Source organism: Pan paniscus, chromosome 18, assembly GCF_029289425.2.
Source record: "Pan paniscus chromosome 18, NHGRI_mPanPan1-v2.0_pri, whole genome shotgun sequence".
NCBI classification, from domain to species: Eukaryota; Metazoa; Chordata; class Mammalia; order Primates; family Hominidae; genus Pan; species Pan paniscus.
The window spans coordinates 36,113,861-36,135,554 of NC_073267.2; the positions used below are offsets into that span (position 1 = coordinate 36,113,861).

Below are 21,694 nucleotides of genomic sequence, written 5' to 3' on the forward strand. Positions count from 1 at the left end.
GGATTACAGGCAGGAGCCATCGTGACTTGCCTAAGCTTTACTTTCTAAAAATTACATTAAAATTTATATTTCTCTATTATCTAATCATAAATTATATCAAATATGCTGTTTTGAATTTTATTTTTCCCTTTAAACATAAAGACACACATTCAGTTCATTGTGCTAGATAAATTACCAGTGTGATCACAAATTAAGAAATGCAATTCAAAGAGTTTTGCATACAAGGAGTCCTGAAAGTGTTAATAATTTTTGATGCAAAGATAATTTTATGAAAGTAATAGAAGACTAAAAAAAGGTACAAAACAATTATTATGTAAGTATCTTCCTTTTTCTGAATCACCCATGATTACTTTTTCCACTAAGCAAAAACTGACTACATACTTCAGACCTGTCTCAAATCTCCCCAGCCTCTTTTCCTAAACCTCCCCAGCCTCTCAGGACAGACAGGATGCTCCTGTACTTTGTGCATTCTGCTGTTTTTAGCAAGAGGCCTATTTTGTCGGTGTTGTCTGAATAGTATTTGCCAACTCTCAGACTTTCAGTCACTTATTTGTTTATTTATTTATTTATTTGTCTCCTTTTCTTGTATTTCCCTTTTCCTTTTCTTTCCTTTCTTTTTCCCTTTCCTCCTCCCTTCCTTTGCTTACTTATTTTTTTTCCCTTTAATTCCCATTCACTATTTCCATGACTGTCAAATAGTAGGTTGATCCTTTAAAATATTCCTTTTTTAAAATTTATCGTACTTTAAGTTCTGGGATACATGTGCAGAACGTGCAGGTTTGTTACATAGGTATACACGTGCCATGTGGTTTGCTGCACCCATCTACAATATATCTTAAAATGAATAAAAGTGGAAACACACAAGAGACAGGATGTATGGGGTGAGTGGGTTGCCAAGTGGATGGTGGCAGGGTGCTCCAGGGTGGCCAGTGGGGCTAAGTGTTGTGTATTCCAAGCATGGCGGGGTTCCTGCCTTCCTGTGTGGCAGACTGTGGCATCAGGTAAGAGCCACTCAGTGCCCACCCTGGCTCCTTGCTCTGAGCCCCTGACATCCAGCCCACACCTGGAGATTGAGTTGTACCCACTGCTCTGGGTCTCAGCCCTGTGATCACCTCAGTAGATATTCTGAGCTTGGCTATGCAGGCAACACTGAGCCATAGTTTACTATTCTTTCATGCATTTCTATCAGAGAGTCAGCAAAGGTAGTTGACAAAGCCCAAGGGAGAATGTTGAGGGGAGTTGATGACCTTGACTTTTTCATACAGGATGAAGCCATTGATAAATCTATGTATGCTACAAAGTGGTCAATATGACATGGAATCACTGAAGACTGGGATATTATGGAAAGGTTCATGGAGCAAGTGGTTTTTAAATATCTTTGAGCAGAATCTGAGGACCATTATTTTTTAATGACAGAACTTCCACTGAATACAGTAGAAAATACAGAGCATTTTTGCAGAAATTATGTTTGAACTATTTAATGTACCAGGATTCTACATTGCAGTTCAGGAGGTACTAGCCTTGGAAGTATCTTGGACATCTCAGCAAGTGGGTGAATATATCTTAATGAGTACAGTCATTGACAAAGAAGATGGAGTCACCCTCGTTCTCCCAGTTGTAGAAGGTTATGTAATTGAGAGCTGCATCAATCACATCCTGATTGTAGGTGATACTGTGTATTTCATTCAATGACTACTAAGGGAGAGGGAGGTAGGAATCCCTCTTGAGCAGTCACTGGAGACCACAAAAGCCATTAAGGAGAAATACTGTTACATTTGCCCTGATATAGTCAAGGAATTTGCTAAGTATGATGTGGATCCCTGGAAGTGGATCAAACAGTACACAGGTATCAATGTGATCAACCAGGAGAAGTTCATAATAGACGTCGGTTACAAAAGGCTCCTGCAATCTGAAATATTTTTTTACCCAGAGTTTGCCAACCCAGACTTTATGGAATCCATCTTGAATATTGTTGATGAATACAAAACTGTCCCATTGATGTGCATTGTCCACTGTATAAGAATGTTGTTCTTTCAAGGGGTTTGGCCATATTCAGGGATATGAATCTCAACTACAGAGAGATTTGAAGAGTGGTACATGCCAGATTAAAACTCAGTAAGGAGCTCAGTGGCAGGATAATCAAACCTAAGCTTACAGAGGTTCGGGTGGTAATCCGTCACATGCAGCACTATGCCTTATGGTTTGGAAGCTTAATGCTAGCCTCAACTCTGGAGTTATTTCAGGTCTGTCACACCAAGAAGGACTATAAAGAATATGGCCCCAGCATCTGCCACCAGAGCCTTCTCTTTGGAGTAATGTCTTAGTGTCTGCCTTGAAAGCATCATTTAATAGTGTCATGTTGGGGAACAAGTGTCCTTCAGAACCCAGAGAAGACTACCATTTCTAAATGACATTTGGTGTTGATGTCTGAGCAGCATGCTTGCATCACCTAGTGCATGAGGCACAGGGCACAGTCATTTCAGTAAAAGCCATTTCTTTATGTGTTGACTGTTGTATGCCCACTCCTTCTTCTCTCACTCCCTTTCTTCATGCTTCCCCAGTTTCCCTCCTCCTTTTCACTTGAACTTTTTTGTTGACAAATACCATTCTGAAGGAATTCAAATGTGACTCTGAAAATTGTTAAGAGGAAAAAAATTTTCAAAAATGGCCCAAAATAGTTCTCCCCCAGGAAAGAATGCAGTGGTATAAATCCTTTTCCCCCAGCCTATTTTAATAAATAAAATGTTATAAACTTAAAATACAAAAAACCAAAAACATAGCAATATTTACAGGATGCAATTAAAGCAGAGTATAGAGGAAAATGTATAGCTTTAAAAACAGAAAGAAAAAATAATCTAAAATTGATAATTAAAACTTCCATCTTAAGACTCTAGAAAAAGATGAGTAAACCAAGCCGAAAGTAAGTAGGATGTATGAAATAAAAATGTCACAGTGGACAACGAGAAATACAGAACAGGATAACATTAAAAACAACCAAAGAAACCCAAAATTGCTTATTTCAGAAAGTCAAGAAGATAAATAATATTTAGTTAAATTGACCAAGAAAAAAGAAAGAAGACACTAATCCCAAAATCAAGAATCAAAGAGAAATATCACCACAGACCCTACCCTTAAAAGGATGTTAAGAAAATAGCATAATAACTTTAAGGCAAAAAATTTGACAACTTAGATAAAATAGAACAATTCCTAGAAAGACACAAATTACCAAAACTGACTCAAGGAAAAAGAAAAAAAAAACAAATACCAATATCAAGTAAAGAAATTGCATCAGTAATTTCAAATCTTCCTATAGAGAAAAAATATACTTCACTGGTGAATTCTATCAAACTAGTAAGGGAGGAAATAATACCAATGTTACAAAAACTTTATTCAGCAAATAGAGGATGAAGGAAACTTCCCAACTAACTTTATTTCATTTGATATCAATATTACCCTGATATCAAAACAAGACAAAGACATTACAAGCAAACACAGCTATATACCAATATCCCTTGTGAACCTAGACATAAAAATTCTTAACCAAATATTAGCAAATGTAATTGAGCAACATATGAAAAGGATTTTATACCATAATCAAATGAAGTTTATCTCAGGAATGTGAGGTTGACTTAACATCCGAAAATCAATGTAATAAACTATATTAACAGAATAAAGGACAAAACCATATGATCACCTCAATAGATGCAGAAAAGCATTTGACAGAATTCAACAATCATACATTAAAAAAAATCTCATCAACTTATGAATAGAAGGGAACTTCTTCAAATGATCAAGGCATCTACCAGAAGCCTATAGCCAACATACTTAATGGTAAGACTGTGCTTCCCTCTAGATTAGGAAACATGCAAAGATATCTGTGTTTACCACTTCTATTTAACAATGCACCACAGGTCTTAGTTTGTGCAATAGTCAAGGAAAAAAGGTATGGAAAATAGACAACTCTTTTTATTGTTAGCCTTGTATGCAGAAAATCCTAAGGAACACACCCACACACACACCCACATACCACACCCCCTCCCAGACTTACTACAACTAAGAGGGGGGCTTAGTAAGTTTGTAGAGTATATGATCAATATACAAAAATTGGTTATATATATAGTAGCAACAAACAATACAAAGATGAAATAAAGAAAACAATTCCAATCACAATAGCATCAAAAATAAATGTCTTAGTTTGTTTTATGTTGTTATAATAGAATACCTGAGACTGTACGAAGAGGTTTATTTAGCTCATGTTTCTCCAGACTGGGAAGTTCAAGAAGCATGGCACCAGTATCTACTTAGCTTCTGGTGAGGGCTTTAGCAGTGCATCACAACATGGCAGAAGACCAAAGAGGAAGTGGGAATGTGCCAAGAGGCCAAACACAAGGTACAACCTTGTACAATGGGTTGCTTTATAACAATCCATTCTCAGGGCAACTAATCTATTTCCACAGGAACCAATCCAGTTTCATGAGAGCAAGAACTCACTCACTATATGAGGACTGCACCAAGCTGCTCAAAATGGCAGAGCCCGCATGACCCAAGCATCTCCCATTAGGCCCTACCTCTTAAAGGTTCCAACATGATTTTTGACAGAAACACGGAAACCATGGCATTTCACCCTTGGAACCCCAAACTCATGTCCCTCTTACACTACAAAATGTAATTATTCAATCTCAATGGTCCCCAAAGTGTTAATTTATTCTAGTAACAATTCAAAGGTCAAAGCCCAAAGTCTCATATAAGACTCAAGGCAAGTTCCTTCTAGCTATGAGCCTGTAAAATAAAAATAAAAATAAAAATAAAAAACAAGTTATTTACTTCCAAGATACAATGGTGGAATAGTCATATGGCAGACAGTCCCATTCCAAAAGGGAGAAATAAGCCAAAAGAAGAAAGAGGTGACAGGCCTCGAGCAAGTTCAAAACTCAGCAGGGCATACACTAAATCTTAAAGCTCCAGAATAATTCTCCACTCTATGTGCTACCTCCTGGGCACAGTGGGGAGTTTTTATCCCTAAAGCCTTGGGCAGCCCCACCTCCATTGCTTTGTTGGGCATAGCCACATGGCTACTCTCACTGGTTGGAGTTGGATACCTGTGGCCTTTCCAGGCTGAGGTTGCATGGTGGCAATGGCTCTATAGTTCTGGAGTCCCAGTGGTGGTCCACTTCGTGGATTCACTAGGCATTGCCCTGGTACAGACTCTTTGTGGCAGCTCCAACCCTACATTTCTCCTCAGCTTTGCCCTAGGGGAGGTACACTGCAGTGGCTCTGGCCCTGCAACAAGTCTCCACCTGAGCTCCCAGTCTTTTCAGTACATTCCTTAAAATCTAGGTGGCAGCCACCATGCCTCCACTTCTCTTGTATTCTGCACATCTGCAAAACTAGTACCACAAGGTTGTAAAAGCCATCAAGGCTTACCGCTTGCACCCTCCAGTGTGCTGTCATGAGCTGTATCTGAGGCTGCTTGATCCATGACTGCGTGTCACCAAGGTTTATGGTTTGTATCTTGTGGAATGGCAGCCTGAGCCACACCTGAGTATGATTGTGCCATGGGTTGGGTGGCTGCTGAGGGCTGTGCCAGAATTTGGGGAGCAGGATCTCAAAACAGCACAGGGCAGTGATGCATGGGTTCTGTCTCTTAAAACCATTCTGTCCTCCTAGACCTCTGGAGAGGCAACCTCAAAAATTTCTGAAATGTCTTCAGGGCCTTTAAAAAAATTGTCTCAATAATTGTCAACTGGCTTTCTTCTCTCAGTGCTAATCTCTTTAGTATTGGTTGTTCTGCTGCACCCTTGGATTCTTCACCTGAAAATGCTCTTTCATTCTCTTCCACATGGCCAGGCTATTAATTTTCAAATTTTTGTGTTTGCTTCCGTTGTCATTTTGCATTTCACTGAATGTAGTAAGGAGTAACTACATAGCTCCTCTGTATTTTGCTTAGAAATTTCTTCTGCCAGTTACCCTAGTTCATCACTCTTAAGTTTGGCCTTCCACAAAACCTTAGGGCACAAAGCCTTAGAAACAACACAGCCAAATTTTTGCTATGGTCTAACAAGGATGACTTGGTCTCCAGTTCCTAATACCTTGTTCCTCATTTCTATCTGAGATCTCATTAGAATGGCCTTTGCTGTCCATATTTTTATCAGCATTGTGGTAATGACTACTTAACCAATCTCTGAGAAATTCTAAACTTTCTCTCATCTTTTTGTTGTCTTTTGAGCCCTCACTGAAATTATCCTTAATGCTCTGTTTATGGCAATACAGTCTTTTTCTAGTCTGCTCCTTCAAACTTTTCCAACTTCTGCCCATTACCCAGTTCCAATGATGCTTCTGCATTTTTGAGAATCTAAATAGCAACATCCCACTTTCACTACCAATTTTCTGTCTTAGTCTGTTTTGTGTTGCTAAAACAGAATACCGGAGACTGAGTAATTTATAAAGAGGTATATTTGGCTTGCAGTTCTGCAGGCTGGAAAGAATGACACTGGCATCTGCTTGGGTTCTGGTGAAAACTTTAGTGTTGTGTCACAACATGTTAGAATAAGGTCAAAGGGGAGTAGGCAAGTACCAGGAGGCCAAGCATGAAGCGTGACCTCACCGTATAGCAACTCATTCTCATGGTAACTAATCCATTCCTGAGAGAACTAATCTCACAAGAGTGAGAACTCACTCACCAGTGTAAGAATAGTACCAAGCTGCCCACAAAGGAAGAGCTCCCAAGACCCAAACACTTCCCAATAGGCCCCACCTCTTAAGCGTTCCAACATGAGTTTTGGTAGAGACACTCAAACTATAGCAATAATAATTAGGAATAAATTTAACAAAATAAGTGTGAAACCTTTGCACTGAAAACTAAGAAACATCACTCAGATAAATGCCTAAATAAATGGAGAGATATATCATGTTAATGGATTAGATGACTCAATATTGTTAGATGTCAATTGATCTACAAATTAACTGAAATTCCTGCCAAAAGTCTAGAAAGATTATTGGAAAAATTGACACGCTGATTTTAAAATTATATAGAAATACAAAAATACCTAGAATAGCCAAAACAATCTTGCTAAGTAAGAATGAAGTTAGAGTACTTAATACTGCCTTATTTTAAAATTCAGTGTAAAGCAACAGTAGTTGAGACAGTGTAGAATCCACATTAAGAGAGAGAGATAGATCAATGGAACTAAGTGGAGTTCAGAATCCAACCCACATAAATAGTCAATTAATTTTCATCAAAGATGCTAAGACAATTCAATAGGAAAAAGATGTTCTTTCAACAAATGATTCTATAAGAACTGGTTATTCATTTACAAAAACTAAACCTAGATCCTTAGGTCATATACGAAAATTAACTAAAATGGATCATAGACCTAATTGTATGAGCTAAAACTGTAAAACTTCTAGGAAAAAAAAAAAATAGGAGAAAATATTTATGACCTCGGACTAAGAAAAGGTTTCTTAGATATAATATCAAAAACATGTTCCATAAAAGAAAAACAGATAAATTGGACTTCACCAAAATGATGAAATCTTTGCTTTTCAAATATTTCTTAAATAAATGAAAAAAGTGGATCGTTCCAAGATGGCGGAATAGGAACAGCTCCTGTCTGCAGCTCTCAGCATAATTGACATAGAAGACAGGTGATTTCTGTATTTCCAACTGAGGTACCTGGTTCATCTCACTGAGACGGGTCGGACAGTGGGTGCAGCCCACAGAGGGTGAGCCGAAGCAGGGCAGGGTGTTGCCTCATCTGGGAAGCAGCACAAGTGGTCAGGGGATTTCCCTTCCTAGCCAAGGGAAGCCGTGACAGACGGTACCTGGAAAATCTGGACACTCCCACCCTAATACTGTGCTTTTCCAGTGGTCTTAGCAAACGGCACACAGGAGATTATATCCCATGCCTGGCTCGGTGGGTCCCATGCCCACACAGCCTTGCTTACTGCTAGTACAGCAGTCTGAGATCGAACTGCAAGGTGGCAGCCTGGGCTGGGGGAGGGACGTCCACCATTGCTGAGGCTTGAGTAGGTAAACAAAGCAGCTGGGAAGCCTGAACTGGGTGGAGCTCACTGCAGCTCAATGAGGCCTGGCAGCCTCTGTAGACTCCACCTCTGGGGGCAGGGTATAGCTGAGTAAAAGGCAGCAGAAACTTCTGCAGACTTAAACATCCCTGTCTGACAGCTCTGAAGAGAACAGTGGTTCTCCAGCATGGAGTTTGAACTCTGAGAATGGACAGAGCTGCCAGTAGGGACTTACTGACACCTCATACAGCCAGGTGTCCCTCTGAGATGAAGCTTCCAGAAGAAGGATCAGGCAGCAATATTTGCTGTTCTGCAGCCTCCACTGGTGACACTCAGGAAAACAGGGTCTGGAGTGGACCTCCAGCAAACTCCAACAGACCTGCAGCTGAGGGTCCTGATTGTTAGAAGGAAAACTAGCAAACAGAAAGGAACAGCATCAACAAAAAGGACATCCACACCAAAACCACATCTGTAGGTCACCATCATTAAAGACCAAAGGTAGATCAAACCACAAAGATTGGGGGAAACCAGAGCAGATGAGCTGAAAATTCAAAAAAACAGAGCGCCGCTTCCCCTCCAAAGGATTGCAGCTCCTTGCCAGCAATGGAACAAAGCTGGATGGAGAATGACTTTGATGAGTTGACAGAAGTATGCTTTAGAAGGTCAGTAATAACAAACTTCTCTGAGCTAAAGGAGGATGTTCGAACCCATTGCAAGGAAGCTAAAAACCTTGAACAAAGATTAGATGAATGGCTAACTAGAATAAACAGCATAGAGAAGACCTTAAATGACCTGATGGAGCTGAAAACCATGGCACAAGAACTAAATGATGCATGCAAAAGCTTCTGTAGCCGATTCAATCAAGTGGAAGAAAGGGTATCAGTGATGGAAGATCAGATGAATGAAATGAAGTGAGAAGCGAAGTTTAGAGAAAAAGAGTAAAAAGAAATGAACAAAGCCTCCAAGAAATATGGGACTATGTGAAAAGACCAAATCTAAGTTTGATTGGTGTACTTGAAAGTGATGGGGAGAATGTTTTAGACATGAAATCCTTGCCCATGCCTATATCCTGAATGGTACTGCCCAGGTTTTCTTCTAGGGTTTTTATGGTTTTAGGTCTAACATTAAGTCTTTAATCCATCTTGAATTAATTTTTGTATAAGGTGTAAGGAAGGGATCCAGTTTCAGCTTTCTACATATGGCTAGCCAGTTTTCCCAGCACCATTTATTAAATAGGGAATCGTTTCCCCATTGCTTGTTTTTGTCAGGTTTGTCAAAGATCAGATAGTTGTAAATATGCGGCATTATTTCTGAGGGCTCTGTTCTGTTCCATTGATCTATATCTCTGTTTTGGTACCAGTACCATGCTGTTTTGGTTACTGTAGCCTTGTAGTATAGTTTGAAGTCAGGTAGTGTGATGCCTCCAGCTTTGTTCTTTTGGCTTAGGATTGACTTGGCGATGTGGGCTCTTTTTTGGTTCCATATGAACTTTAAAGTAGTTTTTTTCCAATATTGATTCTTCCAACCCATGAGCATGGAATGTTCTTCCATTTGTTTGTATCTTCTTTTATTTCATTGAGCAGTGGTTTGTAGTTCTCCTTGAAGAGGTCCTTCATGTCCCTTGTAAGTTGGATTCCTAGGTATTGTATTCTCTTTGAAGCAATTGTGAATGGGGGTTCACCCATGATTTGCCTCTCTGTTGGTCTGTTATTGGTGTACAAGAATGCTTGTGATTTTTGTACATTGATTTTGTATCCTGAGACTTTGCTGAAGTTGCTTATCCGTTTAAGAAGATTTTGGGCTGAGACACTGGGGTTTTCTAGATATACAATCGTGTCATCTGCAAACAGGGACAATTTGACTTCCTCTTTTCCTAATCGAATACCCTTTATTTCCTTCTCCTGCCTAATTGCCCTGGCCAGAACTTTCAACACTATGTTGAATAGGAGTGGTGAGAGAGGGCATCCTTGTCTTGTGCCAGTTTTCAAAGGGAATGCTTCCAGTTTTTGCCCATTCAGTATGATATTGGCTGTGGGTTTGTAATAGATAGCTCTTATTATTTTGAGATATGTCCCATCAATACCTAATTTATTGAGAGTTTTTAGCATGAAGGGTTGCTGAATTTTGTCAAAGGCCTTTTCTGCATCTATTGAGATAGTCATGTGGTTTTTGTCTTTGGTTCTGTTTATATGCTGGATTACATTTATTGATTTGCATATGTTGAACAAGCCTTACATCCTAGGAATGAAGCCTACTTGATCATGGTGGATAAGCTTTTTGCTATGCTGCTGGATTCTGTTTGCCAGTATTTTATTGAGGATTTTTGCATCAATGTTCATCAAGGATATTGGTCTAAAATTCTCTTTTTTGGTTGTGTCTCTACCAGGCTTTGGTATCAGGATGATGCTGGCCTCATAAGATGAGTTAGGGAGGATTCCCTCTTTTTCTATTCATTGGAATAGTTTCAGAAGGAATGGTACCAGTTCCTCCTTGTACCTCTGGTAGAATTCGGCTGTGAATCCATCTGGTCCTGGACTGTTTTTGGTTGATAAGCTATTGATTATTGCCACAATTTCAGAGCCTGATATTGGTCTATTCAGAGATTCAACTTCTTCCTGGTTTAGTCTTGGGAGGGTGTATGTGTCGAGGAATTTATCCATTTCCTCTAGATTTTCTAGTTTATTTGTGTACAGGTGTTTGTAGTATTCTCTGATGGTAGATTGTATTTCCGTGGCATCAGTGGTGATATCCCCTTTATCATTTTTTATTCTGTCTGTTTGATTCTTCTCTCTTTTCTTCTTTATTAGTCTTGCCAGCAGTTTATCAATTTTGTTGATCTTTTCAAAAAACCAGCTCCTGGATTCATTAATTTTTTGAAGGGTTTTTTGTGTCTCTATCTCCTTCAGTTCTGCTCTGATCTTAGTTATTTCTTGCCTTCTGCTAGCTTTTGAATGTGTTTGCTATTGGTTTTCTAGTTCTTTTAATTGTGATGTTAGGGTCAGAAAACACCACAAAGATACTCCTCGAGAAGAGCAACACCAAGACACATAATTGTCAGACTCACCAAGGTTGAAATGAAAGGAAAAATGTTAAGGGCAACCAGAGAGAAAGGTCGGGTTAGCCACAGAGGGAAGCACATCAGACTAACAGCAGATCTCTTGGCAGAAACTCTACAAACCAGAAGAGAGTGGGGGCCAATATTCAACATTCTTAAAGAAAAGAATTTTCAACTCAGAATTTCATATCCAGCCAAACCAAACTTCATAAGCGAAGGAGAAATAAAATACTTTATAGTCAAGCAAATGATGAGAGATTTTGTCACCACCAGGCCTGCCTTACAAGAGCTCCTGAAGGAAGCACTAAACATGGAAAGGAATAACCAGTACCAGCCACACAAAAACATGCCAAATTGTAAAGACCACCAATCCTAGGAAGAAACTGCATCAACTAATGAGCAAAATAACCAGCTAACATCATAATGACAGGATCAAATTCACACATAACAATATTAACCTTTAATGTAAATGGGCTAAATGCCCCAATTAAAAGACAAAGACTGGCAAACTGGATAAAGAGTCAAGACACATCAGTGTGCTGTATTCAGCAGACCCATCTAACGTGCAGAGACACACATAGGCTCAAAATAAAGGGATGGAAGAAGATCTACGAAGCAAATGGAAAGAAAAAAATAGCAGGGATTGCAATCCTAGTCTCTGATAAAACAGGCTTTAAACCAACAAAGATTAAAGAGACAAAGAAAGCCTTTATATAATGGTAAAGGGATCAATGCAACAAGAAGATCTAACTATCCTAACTATACATGCACCCAATACAGGAGCACCCAGATTCTTAAAGCAAGTCCTTAGAGACCTACAAAGAGACTTAGACATCCACACAGTAATAATGAGAGACTTTAACACCCCACTGTCAATGTTAGACAGATCAATGAGACAGAAGGTTAACAAGGATTTCCAGGACTTGAACTCAGCTCTGCAACAAGCAGACCTAATAGACATCTACAGAACCCTCCACCCCAAATCAACAGAATGTACATTCTTCTCAGCATCACATCTCACTTATTCCAAAATTGACCACATAGTTAGAAGTAAAACACTCCTCAGCAAATGTAAAAGAACAGAAATCACAACAAACTGTCTCCCAGACCACAGTGCCATCAAATTAGAACTCAGGATTAAGAAACTCACTCAAAACCACACAAATACATGGAAACTGAACAACCTGCTCCTGAATGACTATTGGGTGAATAACGAAATGAAGGCAGAAATAAAGATGTTCTTTGAAACCAACGAGAACAAAGACACAACATATCAGAATCTCTGGGACACATTTAAAGCAGTGTGTAGACGGAAATTTGTAGCACTAAATAACCACAAGAGAAAACGGGAAAGATCTAAAATCGACACCCTAACATCACAATTAAAAGAACTAGAGAAGCAAGAGCACACAAATTCGAAATCTAGCAGAAGGTAAGAAATAACTAAGATCAGAGCAGAACTGAAGGAGATAGAGACACAAAAAACCCTTCAAAAAATCAATGAACCCAGGAGCTGGTTTTTTGAAGAGATCAACAAAATTGATAGACCACTAGCAAGACTAATAAAGAAGAGAAGAGAGAAAAATCAAATGGATGCAATAAAAAATGATAAAGGGGATTTCACCACTGATCCCATGGAAATACAAACTACTATCAGAGAATACTACAAACCCCTCTACACAAATAAACTAGAAAATCTAGAAGAAATGGATAAATTCCTGGACAAATACACCATCCCATGACTAAACCAGGAAGAAGTCGAATCCCTGAATAGAACAATAACAGGCTCTGAAATTGAGGCAATAATTAATTAGCCTACCAACCAAAAAAAGTCCAGGACCAGATGGATTCACAGCCGAATTCTACCAGAGGTACAAAGAGGAGCTGGTACCATTCCTTCTGAAACTATTCCAATGAATAGAAAAAGAGGGAATCCTCCCTAACACATTTTATGAGGCCAGCATCATCCTGATACCAAAGCCTGGCAGAGACACAACAAAAAAAAGAGAATTTTAGACCAATATCCCTGATGACCAATATCAATATCAATGCAAAAATCCTCAATAAAATACTGGCAAACCGAATCCAGCAGCACATCAAAAAGCTTATCCACCACTATCAAGTCAGCTTCATCCCTGGGATGCAAGCCTGGTTCAATATACGCAAATCAATAAACCTAATCCATCACACTTCAGCCTTCGAGTAGCTATCAGGTGCGCCACCATGCCCAGCTAATTTTTGTGTTTTTAGTAGAGATGGGGTTTCACCATGTTGCCTAGGTTAGTCTTGAACTCCTGGGCTCAGGTGATCTGCTCGCCTTGGCCTCCCAAAATGCTAGGATTACAGGCGTGAGCCACTGTGCCCAGCCAATCTATGTAACTTTTCATGGAAGGCAAATCTATAAAGAAAGCAGATCATTTGTTACTTGGGACTTGGGTAGGTGGGAGTGAGGATTTAATGCAAATAAGCATGAGGAAACTTTTTGAGATTATGTAAGTATTCAAAAACTGAATTTTTGTAATTGTTGTACAACTCTATAAATTTGCCAAAACTCATCGAAATGTGCATTTAAAATAAATAAATTTTGTGCACTGTGTATTATACCTCAAAAAAGCTGATAAAATATAAATTGGAACAAAAGTACTGGAAAACAGTAAGTTGGGGATGAATGAGGGTGATCAAAATTAATGCATCCTTCAAGATGAAACTAGTGATTTTAATTTTACAATTAGTTTTCTAAATTACTTGTTAATTCAAGTACACATATTACATTTCAAGGGTAATCGTGAATAGAACTAGAACACACAACTTTTAAACAAATAGAGGGGAAAAAATTGATCAATCTAATAGAATGCATTGGGGAAAAGAATTGGAGAAATAATATGGTTAACAGAAAGCACAATATATGATGACAGAAGTAAATATAAATTTATCCATAACCACAATAAACTTAAATGGTCTAAATTAGTTAAAGACAGACACTTGAAGACTGGATAAAAATGTGAAAATCCAGGTATAACCCGTAATAGTTAAAAACATGAAGACACAAAATTCTGAAGGCATGAGATGAGTAAATGATAAATAAAACAAATATTAACCAATATATGGCTGATATAGCTATTTTCATATCAAAAACTATAATTTAAGACAAAAAAACATTCTGAGGAATAAAAGTCATTATGTAAAGACATGTATGCATGTAACTATTCAACCGTAAAATATATGAAGCACAAATTGGCAGAATTACAAAGAAAAATGGCTAAATCCTCAACCTTGAAGAAACTTAAACCTCTGAGTCAATGATAATCAAAATGTAGTAAGATTATCTCAGATTTTTACCACTGTATTTAAAAAGCTTAACTTAAAGGAAATATATAGACTTCTGTATGCTCAAATTAGAGAATATATATATACTTTGAAGCCTGATAAAGTCTTAGGAGAACTGAACCTATGCTAGCCTATGAATCAAATCACAACACATAAACAAACATTATAACATGCGGCCTATACTCTGTAACCAAAATGCAATTTATTAGAGAAAAAAATGTAAATTTCTTTCATCTTCAAACTAAAGGCATACCTTAAATAATTTTTCAGTCAAAGAAGACATGAAAATGAAAATCAGAAGATATTTGGAAGTGAAATACTACATAACAAAACTTGTGAGATAGAGCTGAGGCAGTACTGAAAGGGTAATTTATATCTTTACATGTTTATATTGAAAAATAGGCTGAAAATTAGTTAAGTGTCCACCTTAGGAAGTTTAGAAAGAGAAAAAGAGATTGGGCATGGTGGCTCAGGCCTGTAATCCCAGCACTTTGGGAGGCGAAGGAGGGTGGATTACCTGAGGTCGGGAGTTCAAGACCAGCTTGGCCAACATGGTGAAACCCCTGTCTCTACTGAAAATACAAAAATTAGCTGGGTGTGGTGGTGGGTGGCTATAATCCCAGCTACTTGGGAGGCTGAGGCAGAAGAATTGCTTGAGCCAGGGAGGCAGAGGTTGCAGTGAGCCGAGATTGGGCCACTGCATTGCAGCCTGGGCAACAGAGCAAGACTCTGTCTTAAAAAAAAAAAAAAAAATTGGAGTAAACCTAAATAAAATAAATTAAAGGAAATAAGGCTAAAAGTAGAAATAGACATTAATAAACTATAAAACAAAGAAACAATAGGCAAGATTCACAAAACCAAATGCTGATTCTTTGAAAAGAATAATAAAATAGGCACTCTTCTGGTAACATTGATTAATTAAAAAGAGAAGGTATAAATAAGCAATATTAGGAATAAAAAATGAAGTGTAAGATAAAATATGAGTGAAAAAATAATAAAGTGAATACTATAAATGACTATATGACAACAGTCTAAAAACATAAGTGAAATGAACAACTTCGTTGGCTACTATAACTTATAAACACTTAGTCAAGAAGAAATGGGACACATGAATATTCATGTATCTATTTTTAAAAATTCAATCAGTAAATACTTTCTCATAGAAAACACCCACTAGTATGAGATACTTTAATATGAAAGTTCTACCAAACATTCAAAGAACATATAAATAAGCACTATCATATCAAAATAATTTCGGAGTATGGAAAAAGAGGGAACACCTTCAATTCATTTTGTGAGGCTAACATAAATGCAATATAAATATTTAAGATCATTATAATCCAAGAAAATTGGAGGCCAAACTAAGCTTAGATACAAACATCTAAAATAAAATAATAGTAAATCTAGTAATGTATTCTAAAAAAATTCTGGACCAGTTGGGTATCTCAGGAATAGAAGCAAACGTTTAACAGTTTGCCCAAGCAGCTTTTATTTTATTTTATTATTTTTAAGGAGACAGGGTCTTGCCCTGTTGCCTGGGTTGGAATAGTGGCACGATCATATATCTCACAGCATCCTTGACCTCCTGGGTTCTAGGGACCCTCTGCCTTAGCCTCCTGAGTAGCTGGGACTACAGGCACACACCACAATGCCTAGCTAATTTTAAAATGTTTTTATTTTGTAGAGATGAAATCTCACTATGTTGCCCAAGCTAGCTTCAAACTCTTGGCTTCAAATGATTCTTCCACCTTGGTGCCCCGAAGTGTTGGGATTACAGGCATCAGTCATGGCACCTGGCCTGAGCAGGTTTTAATAAGTCACCCCATGTTTGGAGAATTTATAACATTATTAATATTACTTTCCCAATGCAGAAGCCAGGAACACAAGTTTTTAAACTTCCTTTGTCATGAAGGCATAGACACATGATGAACACACTGCTACTGACATTAATTTCTGCTTTTATCTGCATAGCTGGTACCTCCAGGAAAAGGAGAGGAATGAGGTTGGAAAATAGTACACAGGAAGCTTCAACTACATCTATAATGATTTTATATAGATAGATATATATATATATTTTTTTGAGGCTGGAGTGCAGTGGTGCAATCTTGGCTCACTGCGACCTCTGCCTCCTGGGTTCAAGCGATTCTCCTGCCTAAGCCTCTTGAGTAACTGGGACTACACGTGCATGTCATGATGTCTGGTTAATTTTGTATTTTTTAGTAGAGATGGGGTTTCACCATGTTGGCCAGGCTGGTTTAAACACCCAACCTCAGGTGATCTGCCCGCCTCATCCCCCAAAGTGCTGGGATTACAGGCGTGAACTACTGTGCCTGGCCAGATAATGTTTAAATTAGAAGGTTGCATGCATAAATATGATATCTTGGATATTGAAGAGACCACATAGACAAACTATATAAAAGGAAAAGAGGAAAAGGCTCAGGTCGAAGTCCTGAGTGATATTTCATATTTAGAAGTTAGAAAAAGAAGAATGGAATATGGAAGACAAGAAAGGAAGAAGCAGTGAGGGAAGAAGAAAACCAGTAAGTGGTGCCTCAGAATTAGAAAAAAAAAAAGACAAGTGTTTCAATAAGAGAGTGATCATTGGCGTCAAAAGCTGCAAAGATCTTGAATACGATGCAGACAGAAACGTTCACTGGATTTGGTTAATACACTTAGTCAGATAACAAAAAACCAGCAATTTCACCAGTTACGCTCCTTTTCATACTACAGAGATGAAGGATAATATTCACTAGCCTATATAATATTCTAGGTCTTGAATGTCAAATAACATAACATAGGTGATTGTGTTAAATGTCAGAATATTTAAGGAATAATTATGTTGTAATATACAGGCCAGCATGCATTTGTTGCTTGCTGGAGTAGTCAAGTTTTATTTCTGACAAGTCTGCAGTTCCAGGGAGCCTCTCCCTGGCTGAGTAACTCTCACCCATCCATCTGTCAGGGAGAGTTTGCTGTGCATCCCAAGTATCTTAGAATTGGGTAGAAGTTTAGCTTTAATTAGTTTGACCCTGAGTCTAGCAACAGGAGAGGGAACAGGCAGCGAAGAGGTCGTGAATGATGTCCCAGCAGCAGGAGACAGGGAGTGTCATTATCATTCCTGGTCTTCTCACAGCACTCTAAATACAGAGAATGAGGAAGATTAGGGGGCCCTGTCTGCTGACTCCCTGATGATCTCAGACCCTCTCTGCTCTTTCTGGATGGTGACCTGTTAATTCTGGCATACTATTACTGATAATATATTTATCCTTTTCACTGTGATTTGCCCAGTTGTTACTTTAGCACTGGACCTTGTCAAGAAGTTGTTGGTAGTGGATCCAAAGGCATGTTTTATGACAGAAGAAGCCTTAAGACACCGTGGCTTCAGGTGGGTGTGGGACAGTGCCTGCTAGCATAAAATACATGGGAAGCCCTGCTGCCTGAGAGACATGAGACAGAGGACAGAAACATGTTTAGTCTGTTTAATCTAATTGTTTTAGATGTATGGGGGGTATCTTGGAGGATGGGTTGCAACCTGTCTTTTTTTTTCTTTTTTGAGACAGGTTCTCATTCTGTCACTCTGGCTGGAGTGCAGTGGCATGATCTCAGCTCACTGCAACCTCTGCCCCCTGGGTTCAAATGATTCTTCTGCCTCAGCCTCCCAAGCAGCTAGGATTCAAGGTGCATGCTACCAAGCCCAACTACTTTTTGTATTTTTTGTAGAGATGGGGTTTCGCCGTGTTGGCTAGGCTACAACCTTTTTGATGTTACTCATGGCTGTTGGATGTACAAGCTCACTTTATGTCCTGTTCTGGTTCCACCTGGCTGTCCCAAGTCTCCAGTAGGGCCTGTGTTCTTTTGAGGGCTTGTTCTGGCTCTAACCCCAGCCATGTCCACTGCTCTTCATAGGTGCGGTGCATTCTAGCCATCTTCAACCTTAAATCAGGGAAGTGGGGGAGGGGGAGGAGGGCAGCCTCCCTGGGGAGAATCCAGCTATTTCTCAAGCCCAAGTGACTGGGTATAAAGGGTCCCACTGCTTGTTCATTCAGGTGAGTAAATGTGTCCTTAGTGAAGGCCGTCACCCGCACCTTTCATCTGTGTTACTGCTGTGCTCCTGCTAGGGGTTGGGGCTGCCATTATTAAATGCTGACCTCATTTGGAACTGCCAAGAGTTGGAAGTACGTTTTGGCTTTGCTGGATTAATCTTTAGTTTTGGAACAAGCCCTCAAAAGAACACAGGCCAAACTGGAGACTCGGGGCAGCCAGGTGGAACCAGAACAGGACATAAAGTGAGCTTGTACATCCAACAGCCATGAGTAACATCAAAAAGGTTGTAGCCTGGCCAACACGGCGAAACCCCATCTCTACAAAAAATACAAAAAGTAGCTAGGCGTGGTAGCATGCACCTTGAATCCCAGCTACTTGGGAGGCTGAGGCAGGAGAATCACTTGAACCTGGGGGGCAGAGGTTGCAGTGAGCTGAGATTGTGCCACTGCACTCCAGCCAGGGAGACAGAATGAGAACCTGTCTCAAAAAAAAAAAAAAAAAAACAGGTTGTAACCCATCCGCCAAGATATTCCCCCAGTACATTAAAACAATTAAACAGATTCAACAAAGTAAATATGTTTCTGTCCTCTGTCTCATGTCTCTCAGGCAGCAGGGCTTCCCATGTATTTTATGCTAGCAGGCACTGTCCCACACCCACCTGAAACCATGGTGTCTTCAGGCTTCTTCTGTCGTAAAACGTGCCTTTGGATCCACTACCAACAACTTCTTGACAAGGTCCAGTGCTAAAGCAACAATTGGGCAAATCACAGTGAAAAGGATAAATATATTATCAGTAACAGTATGCCAGAATTAACAGGCCACCATCCAGAAAGAGCAGAGAGGGTCTGAGATCATCAGGGAGTCAGCAGACAGGGCCCCCTAATCTTCCTCATTCTCTGTATTCAGAGTACTGTGAGAAGACCAGGAATGACAATGACACTCCCTGTCTCCTGCTGCTGGGACATCAGTCACTACCTCTTCGTTGCCTGTTCCCTCTCTTGTTGCTAGACTCAAGGTCAAACTAATTAAAGCTAAACTTCTACCCAATTCTAAGATAACTGGGATGCACAGCAAACTCTCCCTGACATCTACAGATGGATGGGTGACAGTTACTCAGCCAGGGAGAGGCTCCCTGGAACTGCAGACTTGTCAGAAATAAAACTTGACTACTCCAGCAAGCAACAAATGCACGCTGGCCTGTATATTACAACATTATTATTCCTTAAATATTCTGACATTTAACACAATCACCTATGTTATGTTATTTGACATTTAATTTTCTACTTTCTCTTCAGGGAACTAAAGTTGCCAGGATAAATTATAAAATACAAAGTAACTAAAGACATCTAGTTTTTACACGCTTGCTTACTCAAAGGAAACCTTGTAACTAAAAAGTTACAAGTGCATTTATTTTGCTCATTAAAATAGGTACCAGGCACTTGTGTACATTATCCCTAACCCTCAAAAAACCTTTTAAGGTAGGGATTATTGAGGGTCCCTTTACACAGAAAGAAATTGGAGACAGAGGTTAAATAACTTGCCTAAGGCCACACAGCTAAGTAGTAGCAGACCCAGGACCTGAGTGCATGCTCTTAATAATTTCCAGTGCCTCTCAAATGGTGTGAAACTAACGATAGAAAATAAGAACAGAATTGACAGGAGAAAACACCATGGAATTTGGAGAGAAACTCCCACCACAGGACACACACATTTTAGAATATCACAAATTCTTAACCCTTTCATATTCATACCTTTCTCTGAGACTTCTGCCCAGACTTTAGGAATGAAGTTGTGTTTTCCACTGGAGATCTGATCCTTCAGTGACACTTGAGTCCTATGCTCAGAGAAAGGTGGATACCCACTAAGGCTTAATAATGGTAGAGAGAGAAAGGAAAAGAAATCAAGTGGCATTCTCAGTGGCATTCAGATATAAAGATTTCTTTTTCAGCATAATGAAAAGTCTGATTTTTCTTTAAATCAATGGTCAAAAAGTGAGCTAGGCTGGGCACAATGGCTCATGCTTGTAATCCCAGTACTTTGGGAGGCCGAGGCAAGAGGATCACTTGAGCCCAGGAGTTCAAGACCAGCCTGGGCAACATGGCAAAACCCCATCACTACAAAAAATAGAAAAATTAGCTGGGCATGGTGGTGTGCGCATGTAGTCCCAGCTACTCGGGAGGCTGAGGTGGGAGGATCACTTGACCCAGGAGGCAGAGGCTACAGTTAGCCAAGATCAAGCCACTGCATGCCAGCCTGGACAACAGAGCAAGACACATTTGTGACTTCATCTAATCACCTCCTACCAGTCTGTGAAGCAATGAAAATATTTCTTACCAGATAAAAAGAATAACTCCTAAAACCCAGCAGTCCAACAGAAACAAGAACTTCAGGAGCCAAGCAGGTGGGGGTTCCACATAAGGTTCTCACGAGAGAGGTCTCTCCCAAAATCTTGGAGTGCCCAAAATCAGTAATCTAAAATTCAGTACAAAAGGGAATAATGTTGAACTTGTCATAAAATAAAAAGATTAACATAGTCTGCCAGTCCAAGAAGACACGTAGGCTAGATCAGTTTCTATTGTACAATTCACACCTGCCATTAATCTGGAATCTACAGATTCATGTCTTTGCAAGTTAAGACATTTAACTGTGCTTAAATTAAAATTCCTGAGCCTAGGAATCTCAACACTCAGGCTTTCCAACTTAACCTATGTCCTCTGTAATCTTACAAAAAGCTTATTACCTTTATCACAGACACTTCAGGATTCTAATTAGTTCTACATGGTTCTTAGACCCCACTGTCTCAAACATGGCTGCGCTATGGAATACCTGGGGAGCTTGGAAAAACATGCTTATACCTGAGTGCCACGCTCAGCTTCTGAGGTAAAGCCTGGGTATCATAAATCCTAACAAGAGATTCTAAAGTGATGCCAGGCTTGATAAACAGGGAAAGGCAGGGCATGTGATTACACTCATTCATTCATTCACCTGTTCTGCTCAAAGGGAGGCAGTGTCCCCAAGGTCTGTGCTGAGGAGAAAGCTGCTCTGCCTTCGAGGTGTACCCCGGGTCTGTGCTGAGCAGAACGCAGCTCCGCCCTCGCGGTGCCCCCGGCCCGCCCGCCCGGGTCTGTGCTGAGGAAAACACTGCTCCGCCTTCGCTGTACCTCCGAAGTCTGTGCAGAGGAGAACTCAGCTCTCTCTCACGATGCAATCTGGATCTGTGCTGAGGAGAACGCAGCTCCGCCCTCG

At 39.6% G+C, this 21,694-nt stretch overlaps 1 protein-coding gene and 1 pseudogene across 1 annotated transcript in view; one reads left to right on the top strand and one right to left on the bottom strand.

Annotated features, from left to right (window-relative positions):
• Positions 1-20,855, bottom strand: part of LOC117978041 (sodium/hydrogen exchanger 9B1-like) — a 31,634-nt gene extending 10,779 nt beyond the window's left edge. The window contains exons 1-2 of the mRNA XM_063597968.1: positions 20,783-20,855; positions 20,200-20,315 (exon numbers count right to left, since the gene is read on the bottom strand). The gene's annotated coding sequence lies outside the window, so the exon portion shown is untranslated. The remainder of the gene's footprint in view (positions 1-20,199; positions 20,316-20,782) is intronic.
• Positions 21-5,966, top strand: LOC117978280 (actin-related protein 3B-like; annotated as a pseudogene).
• Positions 20,856-21,694: the final 839 nt, after the last annotated feature.